The sequence below is a fragment of the Globicephala melas genome, chromosome 10 (genome assembly GCF_963455315.2).
Source record: "Globicephala melas chromosome 10, mGloMel1.2, whole genome shotgun sequence".
Classification (NCBI taxonomy): Eukaryota; Metazoa; Chordata; class Mammalia; order Artiodactyla; family Delphinidae; genus Globicephala; species Globicephala melas.
The window spans coordinates 67,847,875-67,875,039 of NC_083323.1; the positions used below are offsets into that span (position 1 = coordinate 67,847,875).

The 27,165-nt window shown below is 37.6% G+C and overlaps 1 protein-coding gene and 1 long non-coding RNA gene across 4 annotated transcripts in view; one reads left to right on the plus strand and one right to left on the minus strand.

Annotated features, from left to right (window-relative positions):
* The window catches only part of TMEM117 (transmembrane protein 117), a 537,774-nt gene that overhangs the window by 466,808 nt on the left and 43,801 nt on the right, over window positions 1-27,165 (minus strand). The window lies entirely within an intron of this gene.
* Window positions 4,077-10,504, plus strand: LOC132597906 (uncharacterized). Its single transcript, XR_009565362.1, has 3 exons — window positions 4,077-4,209; window positions 4,578-4,637; window positions 10,389-10,504. It is a non-coding gene; the product is annotated as an uncharacterized lncRNA (long non-coding RNA).

Genomic DNA, 27,165 nt, shown 5'->3' on the forward strand with positions numbered 1-27,165 from the left:
GTGCTCCTCCAGGGGAGGTGTGTCCATGCAGTGTTGCCTGGGACTGGGAAGCCTACTTAATTCTGGAGGTGAGTGTTAAGAAGTCCTCTTGTCTGCAGATACAAGCTACATTCTCCAGTACATGGTCAGAATAGAGGTAATATCTTGGTCACCATAATATTTATTTCTGTCTTACTTCTTAATTTATTTAGAACTTGGGCAGAGAAGAGGGGTGCTTCTACTAGGGTCTCCTAAAGGACTTAAAAACATCAGTGATTAGAACAACCAAATACTCTACAAAAAGACAAAATGCAACCACCCAGACAATAACCAGCATTTTCATGAATTCCAACTTTTATACTTATATAAACTACCTAAGTTGTCTGAAGTCACAATAAGGAGATTCAAAGAATTTAGGCAAAGGTAAGGTTAATAAATTAACATGGCTTAACCAAGAAAACCTCAAAGCAAAGATGATTTTCAGACCAACTGAAACATAATATTAAGGTGATGTCATGCTAACATAAATTCACCAAATTCATCACCTTAGTGTAATGACTTTGCTTTAAAAAAAATAAAAAACGCAGACATTTAAATCACTAAGTATAATTAAACCAGAAGCACAAATAAGGCTAGATTTGCCTGCTTGTTAATTTCAGTAGCATTCTCTGTTTTCCATCACTATCAGGATGTCATCAAGGATGTCTTATTTTCTAAAATGTCCTTAAGTGCAAACAAAAAAATAGAAATAATTAGATTCATAATCAACCTTTACAGACAACGAAGTTACTGCTCCAATCCCTAAATGTACTGCTCTTCTTATTAAGAGAATCCATTGCAAGCATGCTGTCTTCTAACATGAAAGAAAAGGAATGACTAGGAAGTGTTGAGAGAAACCAGTTTGTGAGATATATTTGACTCAGTGTTAAATCCAACGAAAAGACTCCCTATTGTGCTTTTTTCTGGTCCTGCTGACAAGAGGTGCTCTAGTGCAGGCAATTTGGAGAAAGAAAGATTTAAGACTATGTACAGTAGAGTTCACGAAGAAAGGTCACCTTAAGAGCATAAGAGCGGGCATTTGGAAGATGTGTGAAGAACAAGAGGAAAGCAACCAAACAGGAAAAGATGGAAAAGCAGCCAATATAAGAAAGTCATTGAATGGAAAGAATGTCAACTGAGTAAAGAGGTGAAACTCATTTATTCAATGAATATGTGTTGAGCGACTCTCTATATAGAGTCTAATGTTAACTTCTGTCATGAATGTGAAAACTGTTACTTCCCTCAAGGAACTTGACATTTAGTTGGGGAGATGAGACACACAGTAACAAAATGTAAATAACAAAATATGATTAGATAACACTTGCATTGTTATTTAATATATGATGATAGAGGAAAAAGGGAGAAAGAATGGAAGAAAGAGAGAGTAGAAAAAATAAAACTTTTACTCACTCTTCCTCTTTTCCAAGGTCTTTCACATAATACCTCATTCAAATGTCACAGTAAGCACTAGGTATGACTGCCCCCAATTTACAGATGAGAAAGTAAAGGCTCAGTGAAATTACATAATTTGTCCAAGATTATATAACTAGTAAGTCTAGGATCTAAATGTAGCTCTATCAGATTCCAAATCTTTTTCTCTTTCCACCAAACAATAATTTTTTTAATATAAGAAACTGTATGTAAGGGAAACCAAGCGCTGGAAAAGGAGCAAAACACATTGATTCATCTGCATCCACCAAATATTTATTGAATATGTTCTCTGAGTACATGCATGTGCTGGAGGGAAATGATCAGAAAGAAAATCATGTGTCTACATTTTTCAAGCTTCTAGGCTAGAGATACGTAGTTAGGCAGAGATAGATAGATAGATGGCAGACCAACAAATGCAAATAATACAGAGCTAAGTAGGAAAAGCACAACAGAAAAACCAGAAAAGGCTATAGGGTTCAAATGAGGATAGATCACCTTATTTTAAGAGAATCAATAAAAGCATAATAAAAGATGGAAAGGTGGGCAGGTTTATTATAACTGGAGCCAAAGACTCCAGTTATGGAGGACAGTATGAGTAAAAGACATACAAAGCAAATATAGATCAAGGACTAACAAAAAGCAATAGTGTAAATGAAGTATAAGATACAGGAAGCAGACTGCAGGAGGGAAAGCAAAAAGGTAAATTGGGGTCAGATTGTGGAAGACTTCAAATATCTGGCTAAGTATTATGTTTAATTGTGAACACAATGAATAATTAGGTTTCCAAGCAGAGAAGAGGTATTCTCTGAGTTATGCTTCAGAAGATAAATTTATACAAAGTTATCCACATTGTAAAGACCAGACTTTAAAATGCTATTGAAATAGTACAGGTTTGAAGTGGTATGATGGCAAAAAGAATGAAAAAAGGAGAGGGGTAGGAAGAGGTACAAAGACATTTAAGGGATAAAATCCATAAAATTTGGTAACTGATATCCTCTTGATTATAAAGGAAAGAGAGGTCAGAGAATGGCTTCAGTGTTTCAAACTCAGGAAACTGGGAAATAGTAATGGCGGTAACAGAGAAGGGAAAGATACAAAGAAGGACAGCAGGGGTAGGGGTGCTGTGGAGGGAAGGAATCAGAGGTCAAATCTGAATCTGGAGTTCTAGTAAAATCTCAAAATGGAGAGGTCCTAAAAGAGATGGAAATATCATGAGTGATGTTGGACGTAGAGATATGAACTCGGCCTGCACGAACCCAGAGCTAATCAGTGAGTTCTTTAGAGTAAATAAAGTCACCAAAAGAGACAGCAACCATTAAGAAAAGAATGGAGAGGAAGACTAGAGATACAACACTAGTGTCTGAATCATAGAAGTTTGAGCTTTTGAATCACAGAAGCAGCTATGTCATGTGGTTCACTTAGTACTTTGTAGGAAACTGGAAGTTAAGAAACCAAAAAAGGAGACCAAAAAAAAAAAAAAAAGCAGAGTAATATAGTAGATAATGTTTACTATGGAAATCAAATAAGAAAACCTCAAGGAGAGTACGGTTAAGACTATCAAATTTTACAGAGATTAAAAGAATGAAGACAGGTCACTTGAGACTGAAGAAAGCATTTCCAGAAGTATGGTGAGAATGTTAAAGTGGCGTTGAGTGGTGGCTAAGGCAGACAGCTGTGGAACTCAGTAGAACACAGGGTAATTCCCAGTGTTAAGGAGGCAATCATAGAGGGAATTCTCTGGTGGTCCAGTGGTTAGGACTCCGTGCTTTCACTGCTGAGGGCATGGGTTTAATCCCTGGCTGGGGAACTAAGACCCCGCAAGCCATGAGGCACAGCCAAAAACAAAAAAACAAAAATTGTGTACAGGAGGCAGGCATAGAGCCAAGAGCAACCCAGACCCACTTCAAGCACTGTACCAAGCAAGTATCAAATTAGTTAAAAAAAAAAAAAAGAAAGAAAGAAAAGGAGAGGGGGGAAAAGTTCAAAGAAAAGGCCTAGAGTCCAGAAAGCATTTATCTTGAAATATAGAATCAGAAGTAGCTTCTAACTAACTACTCAGTCATACAAAGCCATCCAAAAGGGTTAGTATGGTGAAATAACCTTTTGTTTAGGCAGTGATTAATTCTCAGGTGAGGTTGGCACTGAAAAACTTTGCTGGAATTTGGTGACAAGTTAAAAAAGAGAAATTCTTTAAAAAAGGTATTCAAAATTCCTGCAAGAGATGTTCTAAAAATGGAACCAAAAAATATGATTGCTGATGACATAAAAATAACCATCAACTTTCATCAGACTACACCAGATGGAGCCTGCATACACAAAAAGTGCACAGTCACTAACTATAAAAATAAAAAAGAAATGTTTGGGCGAGGACAGACTGAGGTCTCTGGTGAAAGCCGTGATCACAGCACTCTGCCGGGAGTCCTACAGCACCATGTATGCAATATTTTTGTCAAATAATGTGACTGTGTCTGGCAGTTATGTTCTATCACAGGCTGTGTCCTTGAGGATAAGTGTATTCTGATGCAGTGGAAATAGAAACTGAAGGATTCCCCTACCCACTAGAGAAGAACACTAAGATATCAATCTAACAAACCAGTAAGGATGATTCAATGTCACAGACCGAGAGACTGGAATAGAGATCAGAACAGAAATCTAAATCAACCTCAACCAGCCAAGGTCTAAAATCACAACCTAAGTCTATACAACCAGACCATAAGAAAAGGGCATCGCTGAGATCCCTCACTCCAGCTGCAACATTCTGTGAGTTTATAAATCCTTATAAAATTTCTTGCTTTTTGCCTGATAAAAGTCTAAAAGAAACCTAATGTTAGAAATAAATAAAATAATTGGTTTGAAAATTCATGTAAGAATTATGAACCTTCCTGGTTTTATTTTAGCCCAGGAACTTAAAAAAAAATAAATTAAGCTAAACATTATACACCTACGTTTACGCTATACATAATGAGTAAGGGTGAGGGGTTGGGAAACAGACCACCAAGGCTCGAATTGTGGTTTAGCCACTGCCCACTGGGATGACCTAGAGCCAGCTATGTAACCCTCCCCACCTCTGGTTCTTCATATGCCAAGTGAGGGTACTAATATTAACCACATCTTACGATTTTTCTTAGGGTTGTATTGCAATTCATACATCACTTACCCAAGAGCCTGACACAAAGCATGCCCTCAAGGTGAGTTGTTACTACTGTTTTATCTCTGCATCAGTAAGTCACATTTGATCTCTGCATGCAACTCATCACATCTACAACTGGGCATAGAAGGGTCTTACCTAAGTGGTGTCAGATAATCTGAATATGCTCTAGGAGGTTGCAACCCTAACCTGGATCTAACTGTAGCAGGAAAGAAGGATGGACCACGGAGGAATAGCAGAGGGGAGTGTAGGCATTGAATGTAAAACTGAAACTGTATCAGCCAGAAGAAGTTTACATCTACTTCAGGACAACAAGAAATCAGAAGGAAGCAGAGGCTCTGCCCAGTATATCTACCTGGCTTATGGTTTAGCCCCTTCAACCCTGGGAAACAGATGAGTCCTGTGATGGAGTAGGAAAGCTGCAATAGATAATCTTTGATTTTTCAGTCCCAGGAGCTGCAGAGAGAGCCCCATCAGGACCTAGCAGTTACATATTCCAGCAGCAGTAATGTAACAGCACTTCATTGTGTTTGTCTTTCTGACAATGTAGAAAAATTTATGGACTAAGGTGTTCACATTGGAGTGTTTTAACTAGTAAAAAAGGCAGCATCCTATGAACATCCTAAATGTTCAACCAAATATCAGGGTGCAATAAAGTGATAAAATCATGCAGCCATTAAGATGCATTTATAAATGATAGTTAATGACCTGGAAGGGATGGAATTATAATAAATATTGAATACACAGTCTAAGTTCATATTTTATAAATACATATTCCCAAGAACACACATCAAAATATTAAGAGTGGTGGTCTCTAGATGAAAGGATTACAAGAGAATTTTTCTTCTTTGAACCTTCCTACATTTTCTAAATTCAATGCAATATTCTTATTTTAGCTGAATAATATAAGCGATATTTTTTTAAGAAAAAAAATGGTTAACATGGTTTGCATTAAGTCACTGAAAATGTTTGGCAGTGAAGAGCAAACAGCTGGGACAGGGAATCCCTCCCCTCTCTCCATTCCATTTCCCCTTGCACCTGTCTCCCTCCATGCTTTCCCTCTTCTGCTGGCCAAAGAGACCAGTACAATCAGGTGGCCCGAAAACAGAGCTGGGGAGAGGAGAATGAGTTAGTAGTTGCTAGGACTCTACCCTCCCCTTTTTCTTTACCCAGTCCTCACCCTTTCCCTGCCACTATTCACCATCATGGACATGGCAGTTCTTTTTCTAGATCAAATAGGAGAATTGTTAGTGTTAGCGGCAGGAAGTGGCAATGTCTATAGCAGCAACAGAGAAATGTGGTCATATCCTCTCATTAAAAAAAAAAGTCTTTCCTTACCCTCACCTCCTCCTCTACGTGAGGATAATATATACTCAATAAACATTACTGAATTTTTCCCTCCTTCTTTCTTTCTCTTTCTTTCTTTCTTTCTTTCTTTCTTTCTTTCTTTCTTTCTTTCTTTCTTTCTTTCTTTCTTTTTCTTTCTTTCAATAATGGAAGCAAACATTCTCTATCCTCCTTTACCTGAGCAGTCATCTAAATTAGGCAATTCTAGGGTTAGTAGACAGCCATTATCCCGGGACTAAGGTGCTATAATCTCTTTTGTGATCAAGCAAGAGTGTTTGGCTATGCAAAGTTATCACTGAAGGGGATGTAGATCAATTAGCATAAGGAGCCACTAAGGTTTGAAGTTAGGGAGATTTATTGGTCCGGGGCAAAGAAGAGTAATAAACGTCTAGAAACAAAATTACCTTAAGGCAAGGAGAGCTATGGCTAATGAACCAGACTCAAAACAAGATGTCCAGGGTCCACAGTAGAGGGATGAATTTGGTCTGTCCTCCATTTCCAGCCACATGTCACAGTGCCTGGACCCTAGGGGGCAATGGCTGATCACAGGAATATTAACTGAAGGGGAAACCTAAGTGTGAAGCTCCTTTAGTAAATGTCACTGAAGGGTGGGCCAAACCTCCTTCATAGAACAATGGGTAGGACCTGTGCCTTGAGGGCAGTGCAGAACAGGGATACCTGTAGGCCTGAGAGGACCATCACTTAATGCTGACAAGGTGTAGAAGCAGAACAAGAAATGGCAATAATACGGTTCAAACATTGGTGCTTTGCTTTGGGGATGAAGGCACCCAGACCGTCCCTTTAGAGTATAAGCTGCTGGGGTTCTTGGGCAAATCAAAAGGAGAAGGAAATCCCCAAGGAGATACTGCGTACTTTCTGATATGCAGATCTATAATTGGTTTTAATTCAAATTTGCGGGCTTGGGGAGGTGGTGGTGGTGAATTTACACCACTGAGTATTATCGAGTGATCCATAACTGTTACACTATGAACAAAGTCAAATATGATCAAATCTCTACCCTCTGAAGCTCCCTGCTTCCTCTCCCTTTGATCCCAAAGTTTCCATATACTCAAATGCATTTTAGACAGAGCCTCGATTTAGAATTGAATTGATTTCATCAATGAGAGAGAGAAGAAGAAAGATGAGCCACTGCTACTGCCCAATTTCATCAATCCTGGCACCCTTCCATATAGAGATTTATCAGTCCGGGACTGTAAGAGTAACCCACTGTTCCCCATATCTTTCTCTATCGTGCATTTCACCAGAGGCTGAGAGTTCCAATGGCCGGAACTGTGTCTCTTCTGTCTACTGAATACTTAGCACAGTGCTTGGAACGTAGTAGGAGCTCCACAATCACTTGAGAAATGAATGAATTAGTTCATTCAATCACCATATCAGACTTGCAGCAAAGATTAAGGAAGAATAAGAAGTGCTCACAATCTCGAGGAAGAATGAGGAGTGTGTTCATTCTTAAGACACCTTCAGGTATGAGGAGGGGAATAAGGACTGACAGTGAGGAAGAGGAGTAAAAACCAAAGAAGAATCAGAACAAGTTTACTAACTCCATTATTTTCTCCATAGACAAGTGTTGCTAGCACCAAGCCCTCCACACCTATCCTTTCCCTACCCCGCTTCCTGTCCCCCACTCTCCACACATCGATTATACATCAGGCTGCAGGATCTGGGCTTGCACTTAATTGAATTTATCCCAAGCCTTCTCCTGTGATCCTTTGTCTACCTCAGGATGCACCAGAGAAACAGTGGAAAGGATAAAGCATTTCTACCTTTCACATCTGGATATTTATACCTAACATCCCAAAAACATATGGGAGAATTAAGTCTATTGAAATGCATCAATATAAATGGAAGTCCCCATGATACCTTTTATTGTATTTGACAAGATATATTTAACATTCTCTCACTTGTAATATTGCTGCTCTCAACTGTATTTCCATAAACAAATAAAAAATTATTTTTCTTTTTACCAAGATGGAAGTGAACAAAGTGCTTAATGAAAAGGAGACATCAAGTTCTCCTTTATTCTCGTATTAAAGTATATTGTGTGACACTGTGCCTTGCCTAAATCCAATTTATATTGATTTTCTGGAGATAATACAGCCTAGCAGTAATGGCAACTTGTCACACAGTGGCAAAAATGGAAATGACTCATAAACTTAAGAGAACTGGGTGTTAGGATTAAATAGAGTGACAGTTGCACACAGTCAAATATACCTCTAATAGCTTCCTCTGTGTCCAGTTCCTGTGCAAATGCCATTCAAATAGCCCCAGCCTTCTATAAAGAAAAGTCCTTCTCAGTTAGCTCCCTTCCCCTTGGATATAATTAGGTCCTTTATATCACAACATGACAGGACAGACACCTAAGACAAATTTTATTAACCTATGTGACTATGTGGGCAGTAAAAAGTTTAAAATATGATGATAAAACTATGACTTTTTTATTACTAGACAGCATTTCATTTAATATTTATTAAGCGTAAGGCACTTTCCCGTGGTGGAGGATGAATCAGAATCAGACACCCAGCTCAATGATTTAAAGTTTGGTACTTATGTCCTTAAAGTCAGGTTATCTAACCGGAGTCCAAGAACAGAAGCTTATAAACCTTATAAACCGGAGTCCAAGCTTTCAGAAGCTTATAAACCTCTTAAAGCAACTGCACTGAGTTATACGTTGGTAAGTCCATTTGGCAGCGTCAGATGTTTGACAGATGCCAAATTTTCCAAAGGATTGGTGGCCCCAATGAGGTTAAGAACCACTGACTTGGGGCTTATAAAAAGTATTGCATCTCTCAAAATATTTCCAGTTGCTCAAAACAGTTTTTGAACTTTTCCTTTGGAATGTTTCAAAGCCTAGGACATCTTTTGTGAAAAATCTCAATGATGCCAAGTCTTCCTTCGAGTGGGCTCTGGTTTTTAAAGTCATCCAAAATCACAGTGTAAAAATATGATAGGTAAATGCTTAAACTGTGAAGTTTATTTCTGGTTGAAATGAAAATATAAAGTAATGAGACTAATTTTCTTGAAGGACATAAAAGGGATTAAAGGCTACATGTTAATTGAAAATCACATGGAAAAGCACCAATAAAAACATCAGCACCTTAAGGACAATATTAACCAAGGTGGGGGGGGGAATCACATTTTCTTCATTCGTTGAACAAATATTTATTGAGTGTCTACCATATACTGGGCATTCTTATAAGTGTTGAAAATACAGACAAAAATCCCTGCCTTCATGGAGCTTCCATTCTACCATCTTTGTTTAATAATTCATCTAACATACATTGGTCAACTATGAATAAGTATGAATAGAAATAAAATAGAAAAAGTAAAATAGAAATAAAAAGAAAATATATTATAGAGAAGATAATGTTTGGGTAGAAAACTATTAGTGGCAACATACAACATAATGCTTAACATGCTGGTAAAGATATTTGGTAATAATGAACAGAATCATGGTAACCACAACATATTGTATAGAAATAAAGAAATAAAGGATATTATGTGCTTGATAATTCCAAGAAAATATATCTTCTTGACTATATTCAGTCACTTGATCTAAACAAAAGCAACAGAAAAATTTTAGGTATTTGGGAGTATAGGATCATAAGATAACATGTAGGGAATGAAAAATAGGGTTGTCAACAGAATAGGCTGGGGGCAGAGTTTACTCCCTTCTCTATAAAGTATAAAGAGATGTCAGAGCCAGATCCAGGAGTTCATGGAAAAAGAAAGTTCTTGCTCCAAGACTAAATAACTGTCCTAAATTAAATGAACAAGTTAGTCTTCATCCTTCTCTAATCTGAACACTTCAGGTTATTTCTAACACACTTAAACTACAGATAAAAAGCCCAGACATGATATTTTTCTGGCATTATTCTTTCACACACACACAAATAAAATAGAATAAAAAATTACAAATGGTTTAAATAGTATATGTGAATTGATATAACAGTTGATGAGAGAAATGTAATGGGAGAAAAGTCTGGATCCATGGGGTCGGTCAGGAAGAGAAGCAAAATTATCCTCTGCTCCCCACTCCCCATCAGCATTGCCCACCAACCCTCCCATTGTGTGCCTCAAAAACTCAATTGGGTACATGTTGAGGATAAGAGAAAGAACAAGGAATCTTCAAGTGTTCTAGCTTAAGTACTAAGAAACTCATCTGATGCCTTTCAACCGAAGCCACCATTTCAAAGCTTTCTCTGCAAAATGTAGGGAACTAGAAATCTTGAGACTGGACACACACAAACACACACCCTTGTGCTCAAAAAACAGACCTTTTGATATGCAAATATTGAAGCAAATGCTATTTGGAATGAAGAAACTGGAACAATAAGGGACTAAACTGCTTGGTATAATGACATAGAGGAGCTGTTTTTCTTGGATACAGAGAGTATTAGCTGTATGATTGTTTTTCCTTCTTCAGATGGGTAGAGGACCACAGAGATGGAAGCCAAGGTGTTCACCTGGGGGTGATAAATGGTCAACTGGTACAAAAGAGCTGGCCAGGACCTCGGGAGGAAGACTCCCCTGTGAAAGGGCATGGTGAGGACTCTAGCGCTGGTAGTATCAAAATCAGTTTTAACATTTATGCTATAGGCCAACTAATGCACTCATGTAATTTTAGGCCTGAAGTTAAATGTATTTTAATATATGCATGTTGAACTGAAATGTAAACATTTCCCTGGACTGGGTGAAGATTTTTCTTCAGGCCATGGAGATTCAGTGGCAACTCAAAAATCAAATCATTGTCAACAGATCTCTCTGATTCAAACACATTCTGCTATTTGGATTTAAAATCAGAAAAATGCCTTATCTGTCTAGCCATGAATTTTTCCACCAATTTCAATGCTTGTTTCACGCACAAATGAAAGGAATAGTTTCTGAATCTTTTAAAAACCAACTGTCTACATTATAAAATGGTTGCCAGCAATTCCGGGTATACTGAGAAATTCCCATTTAAAAGATGAAGCTATCATTTAAAACACTAATATCATAAAGGATTTTAAAAGTAAATGGTTGTTTTTAAGTAAATAAAATTTCTTTTAGTGAATTATTTAAAGAATCTGGTTTATCCTATGATTTTGAAAAGATTTTTTTTAATCATCCTTTTTAATCTGTGACAGTGCTAAGATTTCTCAGGCAAACCAATTTTAGAAAAATCAAAATGTTTCTTTTCTTAAATTATACCACCTGACAAGATGATCATGCTTTGACTTAGATAAAACGCAATACTCTGTGAATGCACGATCTTTAAATATGATAGTGATAAAGTTAAAGAGTTGAGCTTTGTTTCATTTTGTGGAAGAAAAAGTTAAGACATCAGAAGAATGGTACTTGAGTACATAAAGGAGACATTGAGGCAGAAGTAAACACTCACTCACCCACTTTTGGTGGTAGGAAGATTATAAAGGACAGGATTCCTATTCCAAAAGGTCAGATAATCAGATAACCATGGCTAGGCATATAAATGGCCCAGGCAGAGCTGAGCCGCCAGATAGAGTGTTACTTGGGTTGAATCATCTCCAAGAAAAAGAGCCCACTGGCAGAAACTTTTTTAAAAAAGTGCAGTTATGTCAGACATTTTTACATTTTCCCTAACGTCAGAGCTCCTGAAAAGCCCACATCTTAGGCTATAAATGTTCCCTTATCACTAACCTCTTCATCTTGTCTTTATCTAAAAATCCACTTCAATGGGTTATATTTTTTCAAGTCTTGTAACAATTAAATGAAATTGAAGGCAGATTATTAGTGCAACACATGAAAATCATTCAAATAAAATTTTCTGCTGCACTGATATTTCCATTTAAGAAAAGTGGGATAACTCATTCCGATGTCTTCTAAGCTAATTTGTATTTTTCTCTGTTCTATATTCAATAGTTCCCTTTTGTATTCAATTGGCCTCATGTCCTCAAAACTCAATACCTTATAAAAGTTCTTATTAAAATACCAGAAGAAGCAGTAATCAGTAGTGCTTAGTGACCTTTTCCCAACCAGCACTAGAGAAACCAGATTTTCCTTTTCATAATTTCATGGTATCCACTTTCTTTAACTTGGAGCCAAAAAAACATAATACTTATTCTGAAAAGCACCTGCCAAGTAGCACCAAGAGAGGTCTGATATATATTTTACTCTTGTTCTAAATGTAACTGGACACTACAAAATCAAGTAAATTTCAAGAGATATTAAAACTGGTAAGAATAAAATTATGAATGTCACAATTTAAAAATTCCATTAATAGCTCATTAGTTTTCCAGAAAAGGTCAACCATAAAATAAAGGTCTTCAATCCTTTAGTCTGTAATTTAGTAGAAATACGTGATTGGTAGCACTTGTTTTTCTATTTAAATTACTGTTGGGCATTTGTCCTCGCTTATCTACTGTTGGGTTTTAATCATTTATCCAGTTTTTCAAGATAATATTGAAATCTTATTTCCCAAATTACAAGCTACTATTTTTATTTAATGTCATTTGAGTAATTAATGGCTTGTTCTCTAATTTATCAATTTAATGTGAGTGTTAAATAGCACTAAATCGAGGCCTGTCTCCTCTAGGTCACCATATATCCATCTAACTTCTTCTAAAACATTGATAGTCACTTTTCAGTGATACTATTGTGGTCTGTCTGGTTCCAATACCCTCTTACCCCCATGTCTCCTTTCTCCACAGTGGGAGCCATTTAATCTCTCCTGGATGTTCAGTCTTATCTCAGGCTTTGGATCAATAGCATCCTCATGAGACGGGAACTTTGGCTCAATACAGGGCACTAGATATCAGGTCAAACTTACTTAGTCCAACTCTGATAACTGATCCTTTGGCAAAGTTTTAACAACTAGGCTTCTGGCTTGTTCCTGAAACCAAGTCCCAATTGATCCTCTTGCTGCGGTAACTGGGTCTCTTGCTCACTTCCCTCTGTGCCTGGTTCTCTGTCTTGATAAAACCATTACATCTGTTCTCTGTGTACCCCAAAGTACTTTCCTGAATGGATTCCCCCCCCGGTGTCTGTAGTTATGTCCTGGTCCCACATCCTATCCCATCCCATCCTCCACTCAAGGGCATGTCTAGTTCCAACTTCCAGATCCCCTAAACTTCCTCTGTTCCAATGGAGTGAACACTGTCTCGCCTGACTCTGTCTCAAGATATACAACAACCCACTGGAAATTCACCAATACCAACGGAATGCATAATTGATCAAAAAGGATTTTTGATAGATTTCTAAACTTATGTAGGTTGAATAATCAATAGTCTTACCAAAGCCATGAAATGTTAACATTATCATTTTCTCTATATATGACATCATTATAACCACATAACAGAAAAAGAAGTACAAATTTTAGACAATGACATAAGAAATGGTACAATATTTGCTGAAAATTGAATCCCGTTCTCTCCTAGGCTACCCCCAAAAAATGATTAGGCAAAAGGATTAATAATAATTTCATGGAATATATACACTTTTTTCTTTTTGAAACAAATCTTAAGTATGCCTTCAGATGCTTCACTTATTCCTCATAAATCCTTCTAAAAAGTTAGTAGTTCTGAAATTCCTTTGCTCTCTTATTTTGTACACTAACACAAATTTAACTTTAATTTTCTTGGTGAGGAAAATGGTAAATGCAAATAAGTTAAAGAAGGCCAAATGAATGCTCTACTGTTGAAAGAGAAGGCATCTGGGAAAAAAGGAACTCTTATATGCTACTGGTGGAAATGTAACTTGTTCCATTCTTTTCAGAAAGCTATTGCACAATTTGTTTCCAGATTTTTAAAAAAATTCAATTTATTTTGACCCAATAATTCCCTTTCTAGTGGTCTTCCCTTAAAAAATTCAGACATTGAGACAAAGATTTATACACAAAAATGTTTCATTTATATTAACAGAAAAAAAAATGACCTAAGTAATCAATGAGATTCGCTTTAATAAATTACAGGATAGATATATGTTGGGAAACCATATAGTCTTTTTAAATTATGTTACCTTATAATACTTAATAAAATGGGCAAAATCCAGAATCAAAACTGTAATCTGGTTAGTCAAGAGTGGTGGAATGGCAGATGATTTTAATCTTCTTTCCTCTCTCTCTCTTGCATGAGCATTTGGTTCTATAGTTTTCAAATGCTCTATACTAAGTATGCATTGCTCTTAACTTGGAAAAAAATATAAAGAATATAAAATACTTTAAAAGCATGAGAGTATCTTCAAGTATAATAAAGGATCGAATTGATTTCCCTTTTTAAATAGTTAATAAATTAACAGGGATGGTTCCCAAAAGAGTTGCACTCAGTGCTACAATTTCTTAATCTGCCTCTGTGTGGTGGCTGCTCCTATCCTCAGAACATGGTCCCAGCAGATCTCTAAGGCTGATCTTAAGAAAAACGCATGCAAGCAAATACACCAAAAACACTGTATGTAAATACCTTATTCAAATGCAATACAAGGTAGCAAGCTCCAGCTGTCTAATCCCACCAGTAGATCTTTACTGCTGTTAGGAGAATCAGACAGTTTGAGAACAGATTGAGAAAACTGTAGGCGGGCTCCAAATTTCAAAATAAAAACTCACTTTCAATTCTCATCCAAGGGATTAGTGTAAACTCTTACTGAGTGCTACTGATTTTGACCAGCTTTATATTAATATACATATGAGGATAAAACAAATACACATGAATCCTTATGACAAACCTCTTCAGAGATAAGAAAAGTAGTTTGTACAGGTTGCAGATCTACGTGGTGGCAAATCCAGATCTGATGGCCTCCGAAGCTCATTTTCTTTCTAATACACTACTTAGGGCTAATGATCCTGCTAATTCAAGACAGGACAACTAAAGAGAATTATGCATATAAAGTCCCTTGCTAGGCACTGAGCAAGTGCTCAATAATGACAGCTATTTTTACAATTGCTGAAAGTTAGTGATTTTTGTACATTCTCACTTCAAAAAGAATTAAAATGTGGGGAAAATGCACCTAAAATGAATTTCAAAGGCTTTCCGTTCATTGAATTTGCTCATTAAGAAAACAAAGCACAATTTCCTATGTGAGTCCAATATGCTGAATTTACTATGTAGTACACTTCTGTTTATTCAGAATGATCAAGAAATAAGGCTGGGGCTTCCCTGGTGGCGCAGTGGTTGAGAATCTGCCTGCCAATGCAGGGGACACGGGTTCGAGCCCTGGTCTGGGAAGATCCCACATGCCGCGGAGCAACTGGGCCCGTGAGCCACAACTACTGAGCCTGCGCGTCTGGAGCCTGTGCTCCGCAACAAGAAGCCGTGACAGTGAGAGGCCTGCGCACCGCGATGAAGAGTGTCCCCCACTCGCCTCAACTAGAGAAAGCCCTCGCACAGAAACGAAGACCCAACACAGCCAAAAATAAATAAATAAATAAAATTTTTTAAAAAAGAAATAAGGCTGTTTAGCATTGCTACTTCAAAATGCATATATGGACTACCAGTGTTTTACACAACAAAATCCTCTAACATATACTGAAAATAAGCTGGTCTTTTGATAGTCCAGGAGACGGTTTGGAATCTTTCACAAATCATGGATATAAATTGCCACTGTGCTCTAGACGGAGGACCCATCAGTAAGATATTCAGGAAACTGTGCTCTAGATAATCCGATGTTTACTTCATGCCTTACAAAGCTCTTTGCTATTACGATGCCTTCAATTGGAGCCAAAGGAAATATTTTAGGTTTCTTTATTAAACATGTTCAGGACCAGACTTCAAGCAATATGAGTTTAAACAAAACAGCATAATAATCAGCTGCTCTCACATGGTTGAATTAGGCCTTGTATTGAATTCTCATTAGTCTGAAAAGTACCTGTATGGGGGCAGAGGCTTCATTCTCAAGATCTTTTTGATCTTGCCATAATGCTTGGTTATCACGTATACTTGATATATACCCATTGACTGGCAGCTGCTCCACGCCAAGTGGAAGATGATTACTGTCTTCTTTAGCTGGACTAAGAGTCTGAAAGTTCTTGAATTAGTCAGATAGGTTGCTCTTCCAACTACCTGTAAGGCCACTTGCATCTTAAAGCCAATCCTACCTTCTGTAGGTCTCAGACTCTCTGGTTCTATTGCAAATGTTAACAAATCAGTTCAGGAGTTGAATTTCAAGAGAAGTGTTTTATAAGAGAAGCAGTCTGTTAGAGCACAAATAACTACTGTGCTGGACATTGTGAACTAAGTTATTCAATACCAACATCACAAGGTGCTCTCACCCATACAGAACTGTTTAGGGGATAGCGTATTAGGTCAGGATCAACACACCGCTTGGACTCTGGAGTCAATATTTTCCTACACCCTAGATATCTAAAATGAATCACAGATAAGATGAAAACAACCTCCTACCCCATAGTCAGATCTAGGCCAGGTCTAGAAATGTGTACTTCAAGTAGGGTTCACTATTATTAATCATGACTTAAGTAGGGTCTATTATCAATCATTATTAATCATAATATATCCTGAAAGTCTAGATTGACACTGAAAGTACCCAGGAGGGTATAAATAAAATTCTAACTATTTTACTAAGAGAAAAATAACACTATTAAAAGAAAATAAGAAAGTCATGAGGACTCAGACTCATAGGATTAATTTTAAAAGTATACAGTAGCTATATGAACTCATCTGGAGGGAAAGATAAAGAATTCCACTTTGACTTGTTGAGTTTCAGATGTCAATAAGCAAACAGTGGAATTTAGGAGCGAAGTCAAGGCTATGAAGTGTGTGTGCGCGTGTGTGCGTGTGTGTGCGTGTGAAGTATATTTAATAGTCACCTTCATAGAGATGACAGCTAATACCACGGGAATAGATAAGAACAAGAGAGAAGTATGTGCAAAGGAAACAAAAGCCAAGAGAAAAACCACAGGGAATTCCTATATTTTGTAGCATAAAAAGAAAGGCAAGTACAGAAGGAGATGTCAGGTGAGGGAGGAATTAGAATAATCAATACCTTAAAAGCCAAGGAAAACATACATTTCGAGAACGTGGTCCAGCAGTTTAAAAATGTGGTCAGAGACTGAGGAAGATATGGACTGAGAAAAGATTGAATCTGGTAATGTTTTGGTCAAAGCATTCTGGATTGCAAAAAACACTCAAGCAAAGGAGGATTTATTTAATCATCTGAGAGGCAATCTCATAAAGAAAGAAACTAAAGTGAAGTTCAAACGTAGAGGAAGTTGAACTGGGGAACAACTACAGCCAAAGCCACCCTCTCAAGAGTCTCTAATTTTTGTCTTCCCTCTTTGTGTACAGACCAATACGGTCGTTTGACTCAAAAGCAGATTAAATTATAGGGCGAATGTCTACCACAAACTGAAACTTCCCAGTCTTAGTGCAAACTCATTAGAGAATCTGACAAGCTTCAGCTGATAAGCTATGGTTCAGCTAATGAGTTCATTGCCTTGGGTCATGTGCACACTCCTAGCCCAGTCAACAGCAGTAAGGGGAAGTCACATGGGATAATCATGGTCACCAAGGCCATTAGCAGAGGCCATGGACTGAGGCAGAATTCCAAAAGGGTCTTTAGGAGGGGGGAACCACAAAAGATGTGTTTGTTTCAGGCAACCTGGGAGTAGCTGATATAATTTAATCAGTGTTCCAAGTTGTTGGGGTACATAAGGCAACCTGGGAGTAGCTGTTATAATTCAGGGGTACATAAGGCAACCTGGGAGTAGCTGTTATAATTCAATCAGTGTTCCAAGTTGTGGGGGTACATATATCATACTAGGTCCTATAAACTGAACCCAAATTTTGCTTCTTCCTCCATGTCAGCAGAGTCGGAGACTCAAAGAAATTGAAGACAACCATACAATTACAAACTGTGAACAATACAAAAACTACTACATAAAAGTGATAAGATGACCAGAGAAATGAAAGTGACTTCATAGAGGAGGTGACATTTTTTCTGACATCTGAAAATGAGTAGGATTTCAACAAGAGATGAGAAAAGGAAGCGGAAGAGAGATGAGGCCCTATCTAGGAGACACTGTCTCTAACACTGGCTGAGAACCCCTTGAGGGTAAGGAACATTTCCCTCTCACCTTTGTATCTCTAGTGCCCAGTACAGTATCTCACCAAGTAGCATCTCAATCAATATTAATATTTTAATATTAAATGTTAATAAGTATAAATAAGTAAGGGGAAACTAGATGGAAACATCAGCAAAATTATGAGAATGTTTTGGGTCTGTTCACAGGACAAGAATACCCAGTACTTAAAGAGTAGTGACTGGTATAAATGGAAGGGTAGGTTTATGGCCATATTATGCAGGGCCTCTAATGCCTGAGCATTAGATCTCCACATGGTGTAGGAAATATCATTGCCCTGGAAATAAAGAGAATAACTTAAATTATAGGCCCAGATCTGCCAAAAGTTCCCTTGACTGTTCCTCATCTGTAATACGAGGCTGGCAAATTCTTTCCACACACCTCAAACATGGTTGTGAGAATCAAATTTAAAAATGGATGTTAAATAAGGTGTTATTAATCTTCATATCCCCCATAGCACACATCACAGAAGTTTACCCAGTAAATGTTTAAAGACTTTAATTCACCTGTAAACTGTAAAACTATTCAAATGTAAGAAATGTTCAAACCCTATAATTAATCTACCTACTGAATTTAGTAGATATTCAATAATTATTTGTTGAACTGAATTATGTTTTCATTTCAGTATGCATTTTCTAAGAATATTGCCATGTAAGTTCTGTTCAAGAAATGAGCATTGAAAATCAGACAACAGATTAGACACTAGCAATACAAAGATGAACCAAACATTATTTCCTCCCTCAAAGTTTTCAATCTAATAAGAGATATGAGACATCTATACAAATACATATAATACCAGGGAACACTATGAAAATAGATATTTGAGTAAAGTACTATGGTGTGATAGGTTCTCCAAAATGGTTGCTATTAATTCCTTTCCTCCCTGTATACACATGTAATTCTCTTGACAAGGAATAAAGCCTTTCCCCCGTTCCCTTGAATCTGGGCTGGCCTGTGACTGCAGTGAGTACAGTATGATAAAAGTGATGGTATGTCAGTTCCACACCTAACCTTTAGGAAAACTGGCAGCTTCCATTCTTGGTCTCTTAGAGGACTCAGGCTCCATGTGAGAGGCTGCCATGCTGTGAGAAACCAAAGCCCTGAAGGGTGAGGCACCAGGTGGAGCGGGAGAAATGCCAAGAAGCACTGAGGTGAGTGAAGTAGCCATCTTGGAAATGGATCCTCCAGTCTCAGCTACTCTAGCTGACGACACATCAGGTGAACCATGTAGCTGCGCCCTTCCTGCATTTCTGACCCACAAATCATGAGCAAAGTAAACTGGTATTTGAAGCCACAAAGTTTAAGTTAGAGTTGTAGGTGGCAGTAGAGAAGTGAAGTGCATGGGAAGAGAAATTAATTCCAAAGTGGAAAATCAGGAAGGATGCATAGAAAAGGAGTTTTGAAGAATAAGTAACATCTGGATGTAAAAGACTAGCTAAAGGGGATCATAATTTTTCACAAGAAGACTTGAGTATAAAATGAATTATGGAGGTGAGGAAAATATATCATATTTAATTAATGGCTAGAAACTTAGGTTGATTTAAATATTGAGTATATAAGAGGAAATTTTGAGAAATTTTGGGTGGTTAGGAGATTGGTTCAAGATCAAACATGCACTGAAGTTCAGAGTAATGTATCATAACTACATACTGTAGCCATTGGGTGACTGGAGTTCTTAAGCAGTAAAGTGTCATAATACCTTCTCATTATTCCACTGCTCCCACTCTAGTCCAACCCTCCATGACATCTTAAGACTTCTAGAACAGAGTGTTCTTCCACGCTTGCCCTAGTTTTTGACAGCAACTAATACGAACATTTAAAAATATGTTAGATTATGTCACTCACTGTTCCAAAAGCTTTGAGAAATAGTGCAGTTTCTGACAATTTCTCCAAACTTATCTCCTTCCACTCTCTTAGCTGTAGTAATCTTCCACATTCCACTTCAGCTGTAGTAATCTTCTTGCTGTTTTCATCTCTGGGCATTTCACTTGCTATTCCCTCTGCAAAAATCCTCTTTTTAGTCTCTACTAAAATTTCACCTCTTCAGACAGGCCTTCCCTTGTGACTCCATCTAAAAGAGTGTCCACCCCATCTCATTAAACTGCTTTATCTCATTAAACTACTTTATTTTATTTCATAACCTTGATTACCACCTGAAATTGTATTATCCAAGATAGGGATTTTATCTATTTTGCTCACTACTGCATCTCTAGTACCTAACACTGTATTCAATACACTGCAGATATTTAATAAATATTTAGTGAATGAATGAATATCAGAGATACTCTTCAAGAGGAGTGTGCAGACCAGAGTTAACATAGAGGGCCTAAACTGCCATCCTTAGAAAGGCCTACTTGCAAAGTTGGCCCTTGGCTGGCATGTGGGAATTTGGATTTGGAAATTCTCACCATTCTATAACTAATAAGGCTGTCTCGTTGTACCTAAACTGTTTGTGTAAATAATATGACCATGCTAAAAACATTTCAACTGTATGCCACGTATAAGTGTGATTTCCAAATTTGCATTGTCTCTTAAGTGTGAAATTAAGCCAAATGAGTCAAATTGATATAATTTAAACTCTAGTGCTATGGTAAAGGAAACTAAATACAAAAGACAGTAAAATAAAATTTGCTTTCATTGTGAATTAAAAAAAATTAAAATTAAAAATAAAAAAATGAAAACATGCTTCCCTTTTGGGAGTCTGGAATTTGGATATGTGCCAGAGGCAGAGGGTGCCTGTGTGACCAGCCCTCAATAAAAACTCTGTGCACTGAGTCTGTAATGTGTTTCCTGGGCTGGCAACATTTCACACATGGTGTTACAACTCCTTTCTGGAAGAATTGCATGTGTTCTGTGTGCCTTCACTGGGAAAGGACTCTGGAAACTTGTGCCTGGTTTCCCCAGGGTTCTGCCTCATGTAGCTTTGCCCCTCATGGATTTTGCTTTGTATTCTTTTGACATAATCACAGCCGTTGAGTACTAATATTTACTGTGGCCTGTGAGTCCTGGTGAGTCATCAAAACTGGGGTTGGTGTTGGGGACTTCCCATCACAAAGCATATTCTGCCAGCAGCTTATAAGGTAGACTTGAAGACCGAAGTAATTACTGCTAAAGAGGCCCGTTAGGAAAGAGTCTGTTGCAATGGTCCGAGAGAGGCAGGATGGCAGCAGTGGAAGCTAAAAGAGGTAAATGTGTGAGTATAGTTTCCCAGAAAAAATTTTGCAAACTTTCAAGGTAAGACATTGGATTACAAGGAATGAAGGAGAACTAAAGAAGATGAGACACTAGATGCAGACTACTCAGACAATGGAGGAGAAAAATAAGAGAGTGTGGTGGTTTTAGGGTAGCCTGATTATAAATATATATATATATTAAAGTAAGTGAATATGAGTATACTTTTAGAAAGTTTATAGATTCAAGAGCAATTTCCCAAAGAAAACATTTAAGAGATGGACCTAAGAATGGAAATAAGGACCTATTTAATATAAATGTACGTTATTCTGTGAGCTCAGTGAGGGCAGGGACTTCAGTGTGTTTTGTTCTTTGGCATATTCTAAGCACCTAGAAGAGAACCTAACACATCGTATGTACTTGACAAATGGTAAGGAAAGAAGAAAGGTCATATAAAAAACACACAGAGCTTGCAGTATGGAAGAAGGAAATGGAGAGATGTCAAATATGATTATCTCATACCTCTCAGTAAAGTAAGAGGCTACGAGGGGCAGAGGAGGAGGTTCTGGAAGAGAAGAGGCAAGGTCCATGATCACCTCTCTGGAAAAAATCATTAAGGAACCAATAAGAGTAACAAAAAGCACTATCTTTCTACCCAGATTTCTTCTTTAGATAAAAAAGTAATAGGAATTTCTAAAATACTTTTAGAATATATATAACATGATACCTAATTGAATTGAACTGAATCAGTGCCTTCTTTAATAATATTCATATGAAAATAATCCTTAGATAAAGTCCTTATCTCTAGGCCTAAAACCTGATGAAAAAAGAAAAAGACACTAGTTTTATCTTAAACCCATCCAGAATGGCTGTACGTACAAATGCTCTTCATGTGAACTGGAGAGAAAAAGTACTTTTACACTATTTTACACTGCTTGGAGTGAGATTTATTGACAGATTTTCAATAGCGGTCTTAGAGGCAAAACCAACGTGTGGAAACAGTTAACCTAGTATAGAAGTTGCAAAGGGAATTGTTAACATTTGAAAGGAAAACACAGAAAATTAAGCTTCAAACAGTTTATAACTGCTTCGAAAACAGAACACTGAAAATAAATCTGTATTCCTATATTAAATGTGACTTTCCTCCTTTTTCTAAATTACGTATCACCAAAGGTGTCATGGATGCTGGGCTACACCTACCAAGTCCCCCTTCAAAACTGCTTTCTTGGGCTTCCCTGGTGGCGCAGTGGTTGAGAGTCCACCTGCCAATGCAGGGGACACGGGTTCATTCCCCGGTCTGGGAAGATCCCACATGCCGCGGAGCGGCTGGGCCCGTGAGCCATGGCTTCTGAGCCTGCGCGTCCAGAGCCTGTGCTCCGCAACGGGAGAGGCCGCAACAGTGAGAGGCTCGCGTACCGCAAAATGCTTTCTCTTCAGGTGGGAATGCTGTCAGCTGACAGCTCTCAGCTTTCAGCCCTCTCCAAGAATGACCCTTTGCTGAAGAGAGCTGCCTCACCCATCACCAGGGTCATGCTCCCTTCCCAGCTGGCATCCAACGGTTGCCTGGGAGGTGAATGATTCACCCGCTGTCCTAAGAATGAAATGTAAATAGAAGCTATGCATTACTTTTTTTTTTTTTTTTACAATTTCAGCAAAGTGGTTATTACAGTATATTCCCCCCAAAATTTATTTTATTTAATAAAAGTGAAATGTGATAAAAGTGAAAAAGCATACATCCTGCTTTCAAAAAAACTGTTCCAGTTCCACCATTAATCCATGTGAGCTTGGACAGCTTAAACTCTTTGATTCCCAGTTTCTTCTTATTAACAAAAAGATAATAGCACCTATCTCATAAAGCTGTGGTAAAGGTAAACTAAGGTGACGTACACAAAAGCATATAGTAACAGCCCAACAAATATCCCTTCTCTTCTCTCCACTCATTAACAATGGGGCAGGAGTTTAGAGTTGCTTTCCCATAACAGCCATGCATTTGCACTGATGATGCAAACTCCTAATAATGAAGAGCATGCGATATGAAACATGTGCGTGGTAAATGGATGATATATCTGATCAATAGGTATGAGAAAGTCTTACTCATAGTATATAGAATCTGATAAATAATAGTAACTTAGCACTTACTGAGCACTTACAACATGCCAGGTACAATGTGGAGTGTTTTATATACTATATTATATTTAATCCTCAAAAAACCACTATGAGGTAGGTATTATGCCCTTTTGCAGATATGAAACTGGTGATACTCAGAGAAAGCAATTTGTTCAAAGCTACCCATCTGTTAAGTGGTAGAACAAATATTTAACTTAGTTTTTCTGCATATAGATATTTTGTATTGTTCTGTAAGATCTCTTTTGCTTCACCCCTCTTCTACAGGTGTGCCCCATACAGAGGCTACCTCTGGCATACCAGCAATACAAAGACACACAGAGCCATCTAAGAGACCACCGCCTGCAGAGCATAGCAGAAAGAAGGAATCTTTAATCCCTGATTTGATCTTCAATCTACTCTTCAATACCACATTCCCTTTGCTTCCACGCCTAGTCCACGGAATCTGTCTTCTCACCCCTGTCATCCTTGAGTAGACTGACTTTTTCCTGGGTATTGAGGCTACACCAGCCCTCACTGATTCCAAATGAATGTAATTTCTGCTACCCCTTCCTGTCCTCCAGGGCTGGCAGTGAGAAGCAGCACATTAGATCTGCTGGAGTCTGAGTGTTTGTCTCTCCTGCAGTTGGGCCCCCTGTTCTGAGCTCTCATGTGTCTCACACTGGCTCAAAGTCCTGGTCACAAAGCAGACTGAACCCTAAGCAGACTCCAGCTGCACCTTTTTAAAAAGCCTATTTAGTTTAGCTTCTTGTAAAAGCCCCTATATTTGCCACCAAAGGTTGCCTTCCAACTATTTAATTTTGCATGATGCTGTTTCAACAACCTGCAACGACTTGTTTCAAGCAGTTTTGTGTACATTGCAGGAAATAGCAGGAAGAAAAGTACATTCTTTATTCTTAGCCTGCATTAATCATTACTGTCCCTAGAGAAAAGCTACTTACAAGATACCAAATAACATTTTCTCCTAGGAAATCTCCTCCTGAGAACTGGATTCTAGCTTTGTTCCAAGCAGTAGTCCTGATTCCTACTTTGGGAAAGAATGACAGCTGGTGCGACCATTGAACACCTCATTGAAAATAGGTGAGGCCCTTCCATCTCTATCAAGAGCAAGAGAACAGCAAAGGGGGAAGCTGCATCCTGTTCTCTTTGAAGCACTCACGTGTTGACAACAAGCCTACCTGGCCGTGGGGCACCTTGTTCTCAAACAGTGTCCTTACAGAGCCCGCCCTGACTAGGACCAATAGACACAGAGCTGAATTGTTCACACCAAAAAAGAGGCCAGGTGGCCACCCTGCTCTCAAGTGACTGTGGTTGCTACTAATCCATGAGGTGTTTTTTGGCTCACTGCCTTGCTTTCACAAATGGGATGGGACAGAAAAACGAAAACAGTAGGAGTGGAGCAAGAACAAAGAGAGACGGTGGAGACAGTTGCTTGGAAGACTCCACTTAAATGGATAATCACTACAAAAAAAATGTTGTCCTCTTGAAAGGACATGGGTCAAGGTCTCTCATCAACAGAAGGCTTTACTGGAGGCGGTGAAACAAGCATATATTTCTGGAAATAGAACTGAACAATAGCTATGACTAAAACTAATATTGTAAATTTAAAAATTGACTTTTTGGGAAAGTGAGTTTGAATGAATCTTTTATTTCGAGAATTTATTTATCTAATAAATAAATTAAATACTATGTAATATTAAATAGTGACTTTAAAGTCTGTTCCCACATTGAAATGCATGAAAGCTTTTTAACGAAAAAGCAATAGAGAGCAATAATATTTTCATAAGAATGAAACAATTATTTCACCTCCTCGCTGTCAATATGGGTAACTTTTGGCTCCTTTCTCTAATGCAGTAGGCCAATCTCATGTTTCCTTCTTAGGACAGATTTGGTTGGCTAGTTCCTTGGTTCTGTCTTGTCCTGGTATCTGTGTTATGTTTTCATAGTTTTTAATATTATTGTTGGATTCCGAAGAAGGTAATATGCATAAAACAACCACAATTTTAGAAATGGGCTGCCAGGGACTCCAAATGAAAGGAAAATCCAACTGACCCATTCCCTCATAGCCATTCTTTTTATTTAGTCTCTCTTACATCAGCTTAAAAAGGCAACAAATGCTTTGGAGAATTTTGGTTAACTGATTGGCTGGATGTTGCCTCATATCCTAATTGTTTTGCTGGACTTGTTTGTAATTCCAAATCGTGAGAAATCTATTCTGTTCTCAGTATTAAGATCTCAGTGGTTTGGCAGTTACTTTTGACAGGCTTTGAATATGAAATGTGATGATGAAAAGATATAAATTGAATACTTCGTCTTTATATGTACACATAATACATCAAGAAGAAACATAAAAAAAAAAACAAGAAATACATGAACCAGACTCTTTCAACAGTTTCCCTTTTTAAAATTTGTGTCTACAAAATAACTAAAATTATTTCTTGAGAATTTAATGACTTGTTTGTTTATCTTTTCTCCCTCATTTATCCAATGAAGCTTACTTGTTTGGATCAAATAATTTCAACACCCTCATGTTTTGCAAAGAAAAAAGACAAAAATACAGAACTCTTTTTATAATGAAATACAGAAGTCTCAGTTGGAAATTTGGGGAGGGAAAAAAATAGGTCAAGCACTTGAATGGGAGCTTCATTATTTTTAAAAAGCATACCAAATCAGCATGTTATTACACTGTCTCAAACTAAGCATTGCATAACCAGGAAAAATAAGTCCCAGAACTGAAATGATACCTAGTTGTGAAAGAAGATGCTACAGAAAAGTGGATATCTTTATCATTAATCTTAGTTTCTTTCTCCAAATATCTGAAATAAATTACTTGCCTATTCCAGGATCTTAAAAACTACAACTGATCGTTGAAATAAACTGCTATAGTCAGTACATTCCACAAGACGGTGCCCTCTCCCTAAGAAGAGCCTCCTTTATACACACAGCTAAACTGCATAATGTTCATACTCACTGATCCAAAGTGAGTTTAAAATCGACTTTCTATAAATGAAACCTCTAAGAAATCAGAAAACTTTTGAAATAATTCTAATGAAATTTTTGATGTGAAACAATGAAAATTAATGCTTCCAGAAAGTGCACATCTCCCTAAATTGCCCTCAAAATCAGGGGTTAAATGAGGGAACTCGATGAAGGGAAGGATCTAAACAATACATCTATATACCAAGACTGTTTAGAGCACTACTGTGTAATAGAAATATAATGAGATTCATATGTAATTTTAAATATTCTAGGAACCACAGTCAAAAATCAAAGCAAGAGTGAAATTGATTTTAATAATATATCTTAATCAATATATCCAAAATATCATTTCAACATGTAATCAATATAAAAATTATTAGTAAAATATTTTACATCTTTTTTTGTACTCATCCTGGTGTGCATTTTACTTGTCCAACACATGTCAATTTGTACCAGCCTCACATCAAGTGCTCAATAGTCACATGTGGCCAATGGCTACTAAGGCCCTCACCCAGGTGAAGGATGGTAACTGCAGGCTGAGCACAAGATTCCTGTAGCACCGCCCTGTTACCTCCCCACCAACCAATCTGAAGAAAGTCACATATCCTGTAGCCCTCACCCCAAATCTTTTCTATAAAAACTACTCCCTGGAAACCATCAGGGAGTTCAGGTTTCTTGACACGAGCCATGAGCTGCCCATTCTCCTCGCTTGGCCCTGCAATAAAACTTTCTCTGCTCCAAAAAAAAAAAAAGAGAGAGAGAGAGAGAGAGTCTAGAGAATCTAACCTACTTCATTTAGCACCACACTTAATTTCTGATTAAAAAACTAAACATTCAGCCTATATTTATTTGGTCAAATAATATATATAAGCAAAAATGCAAA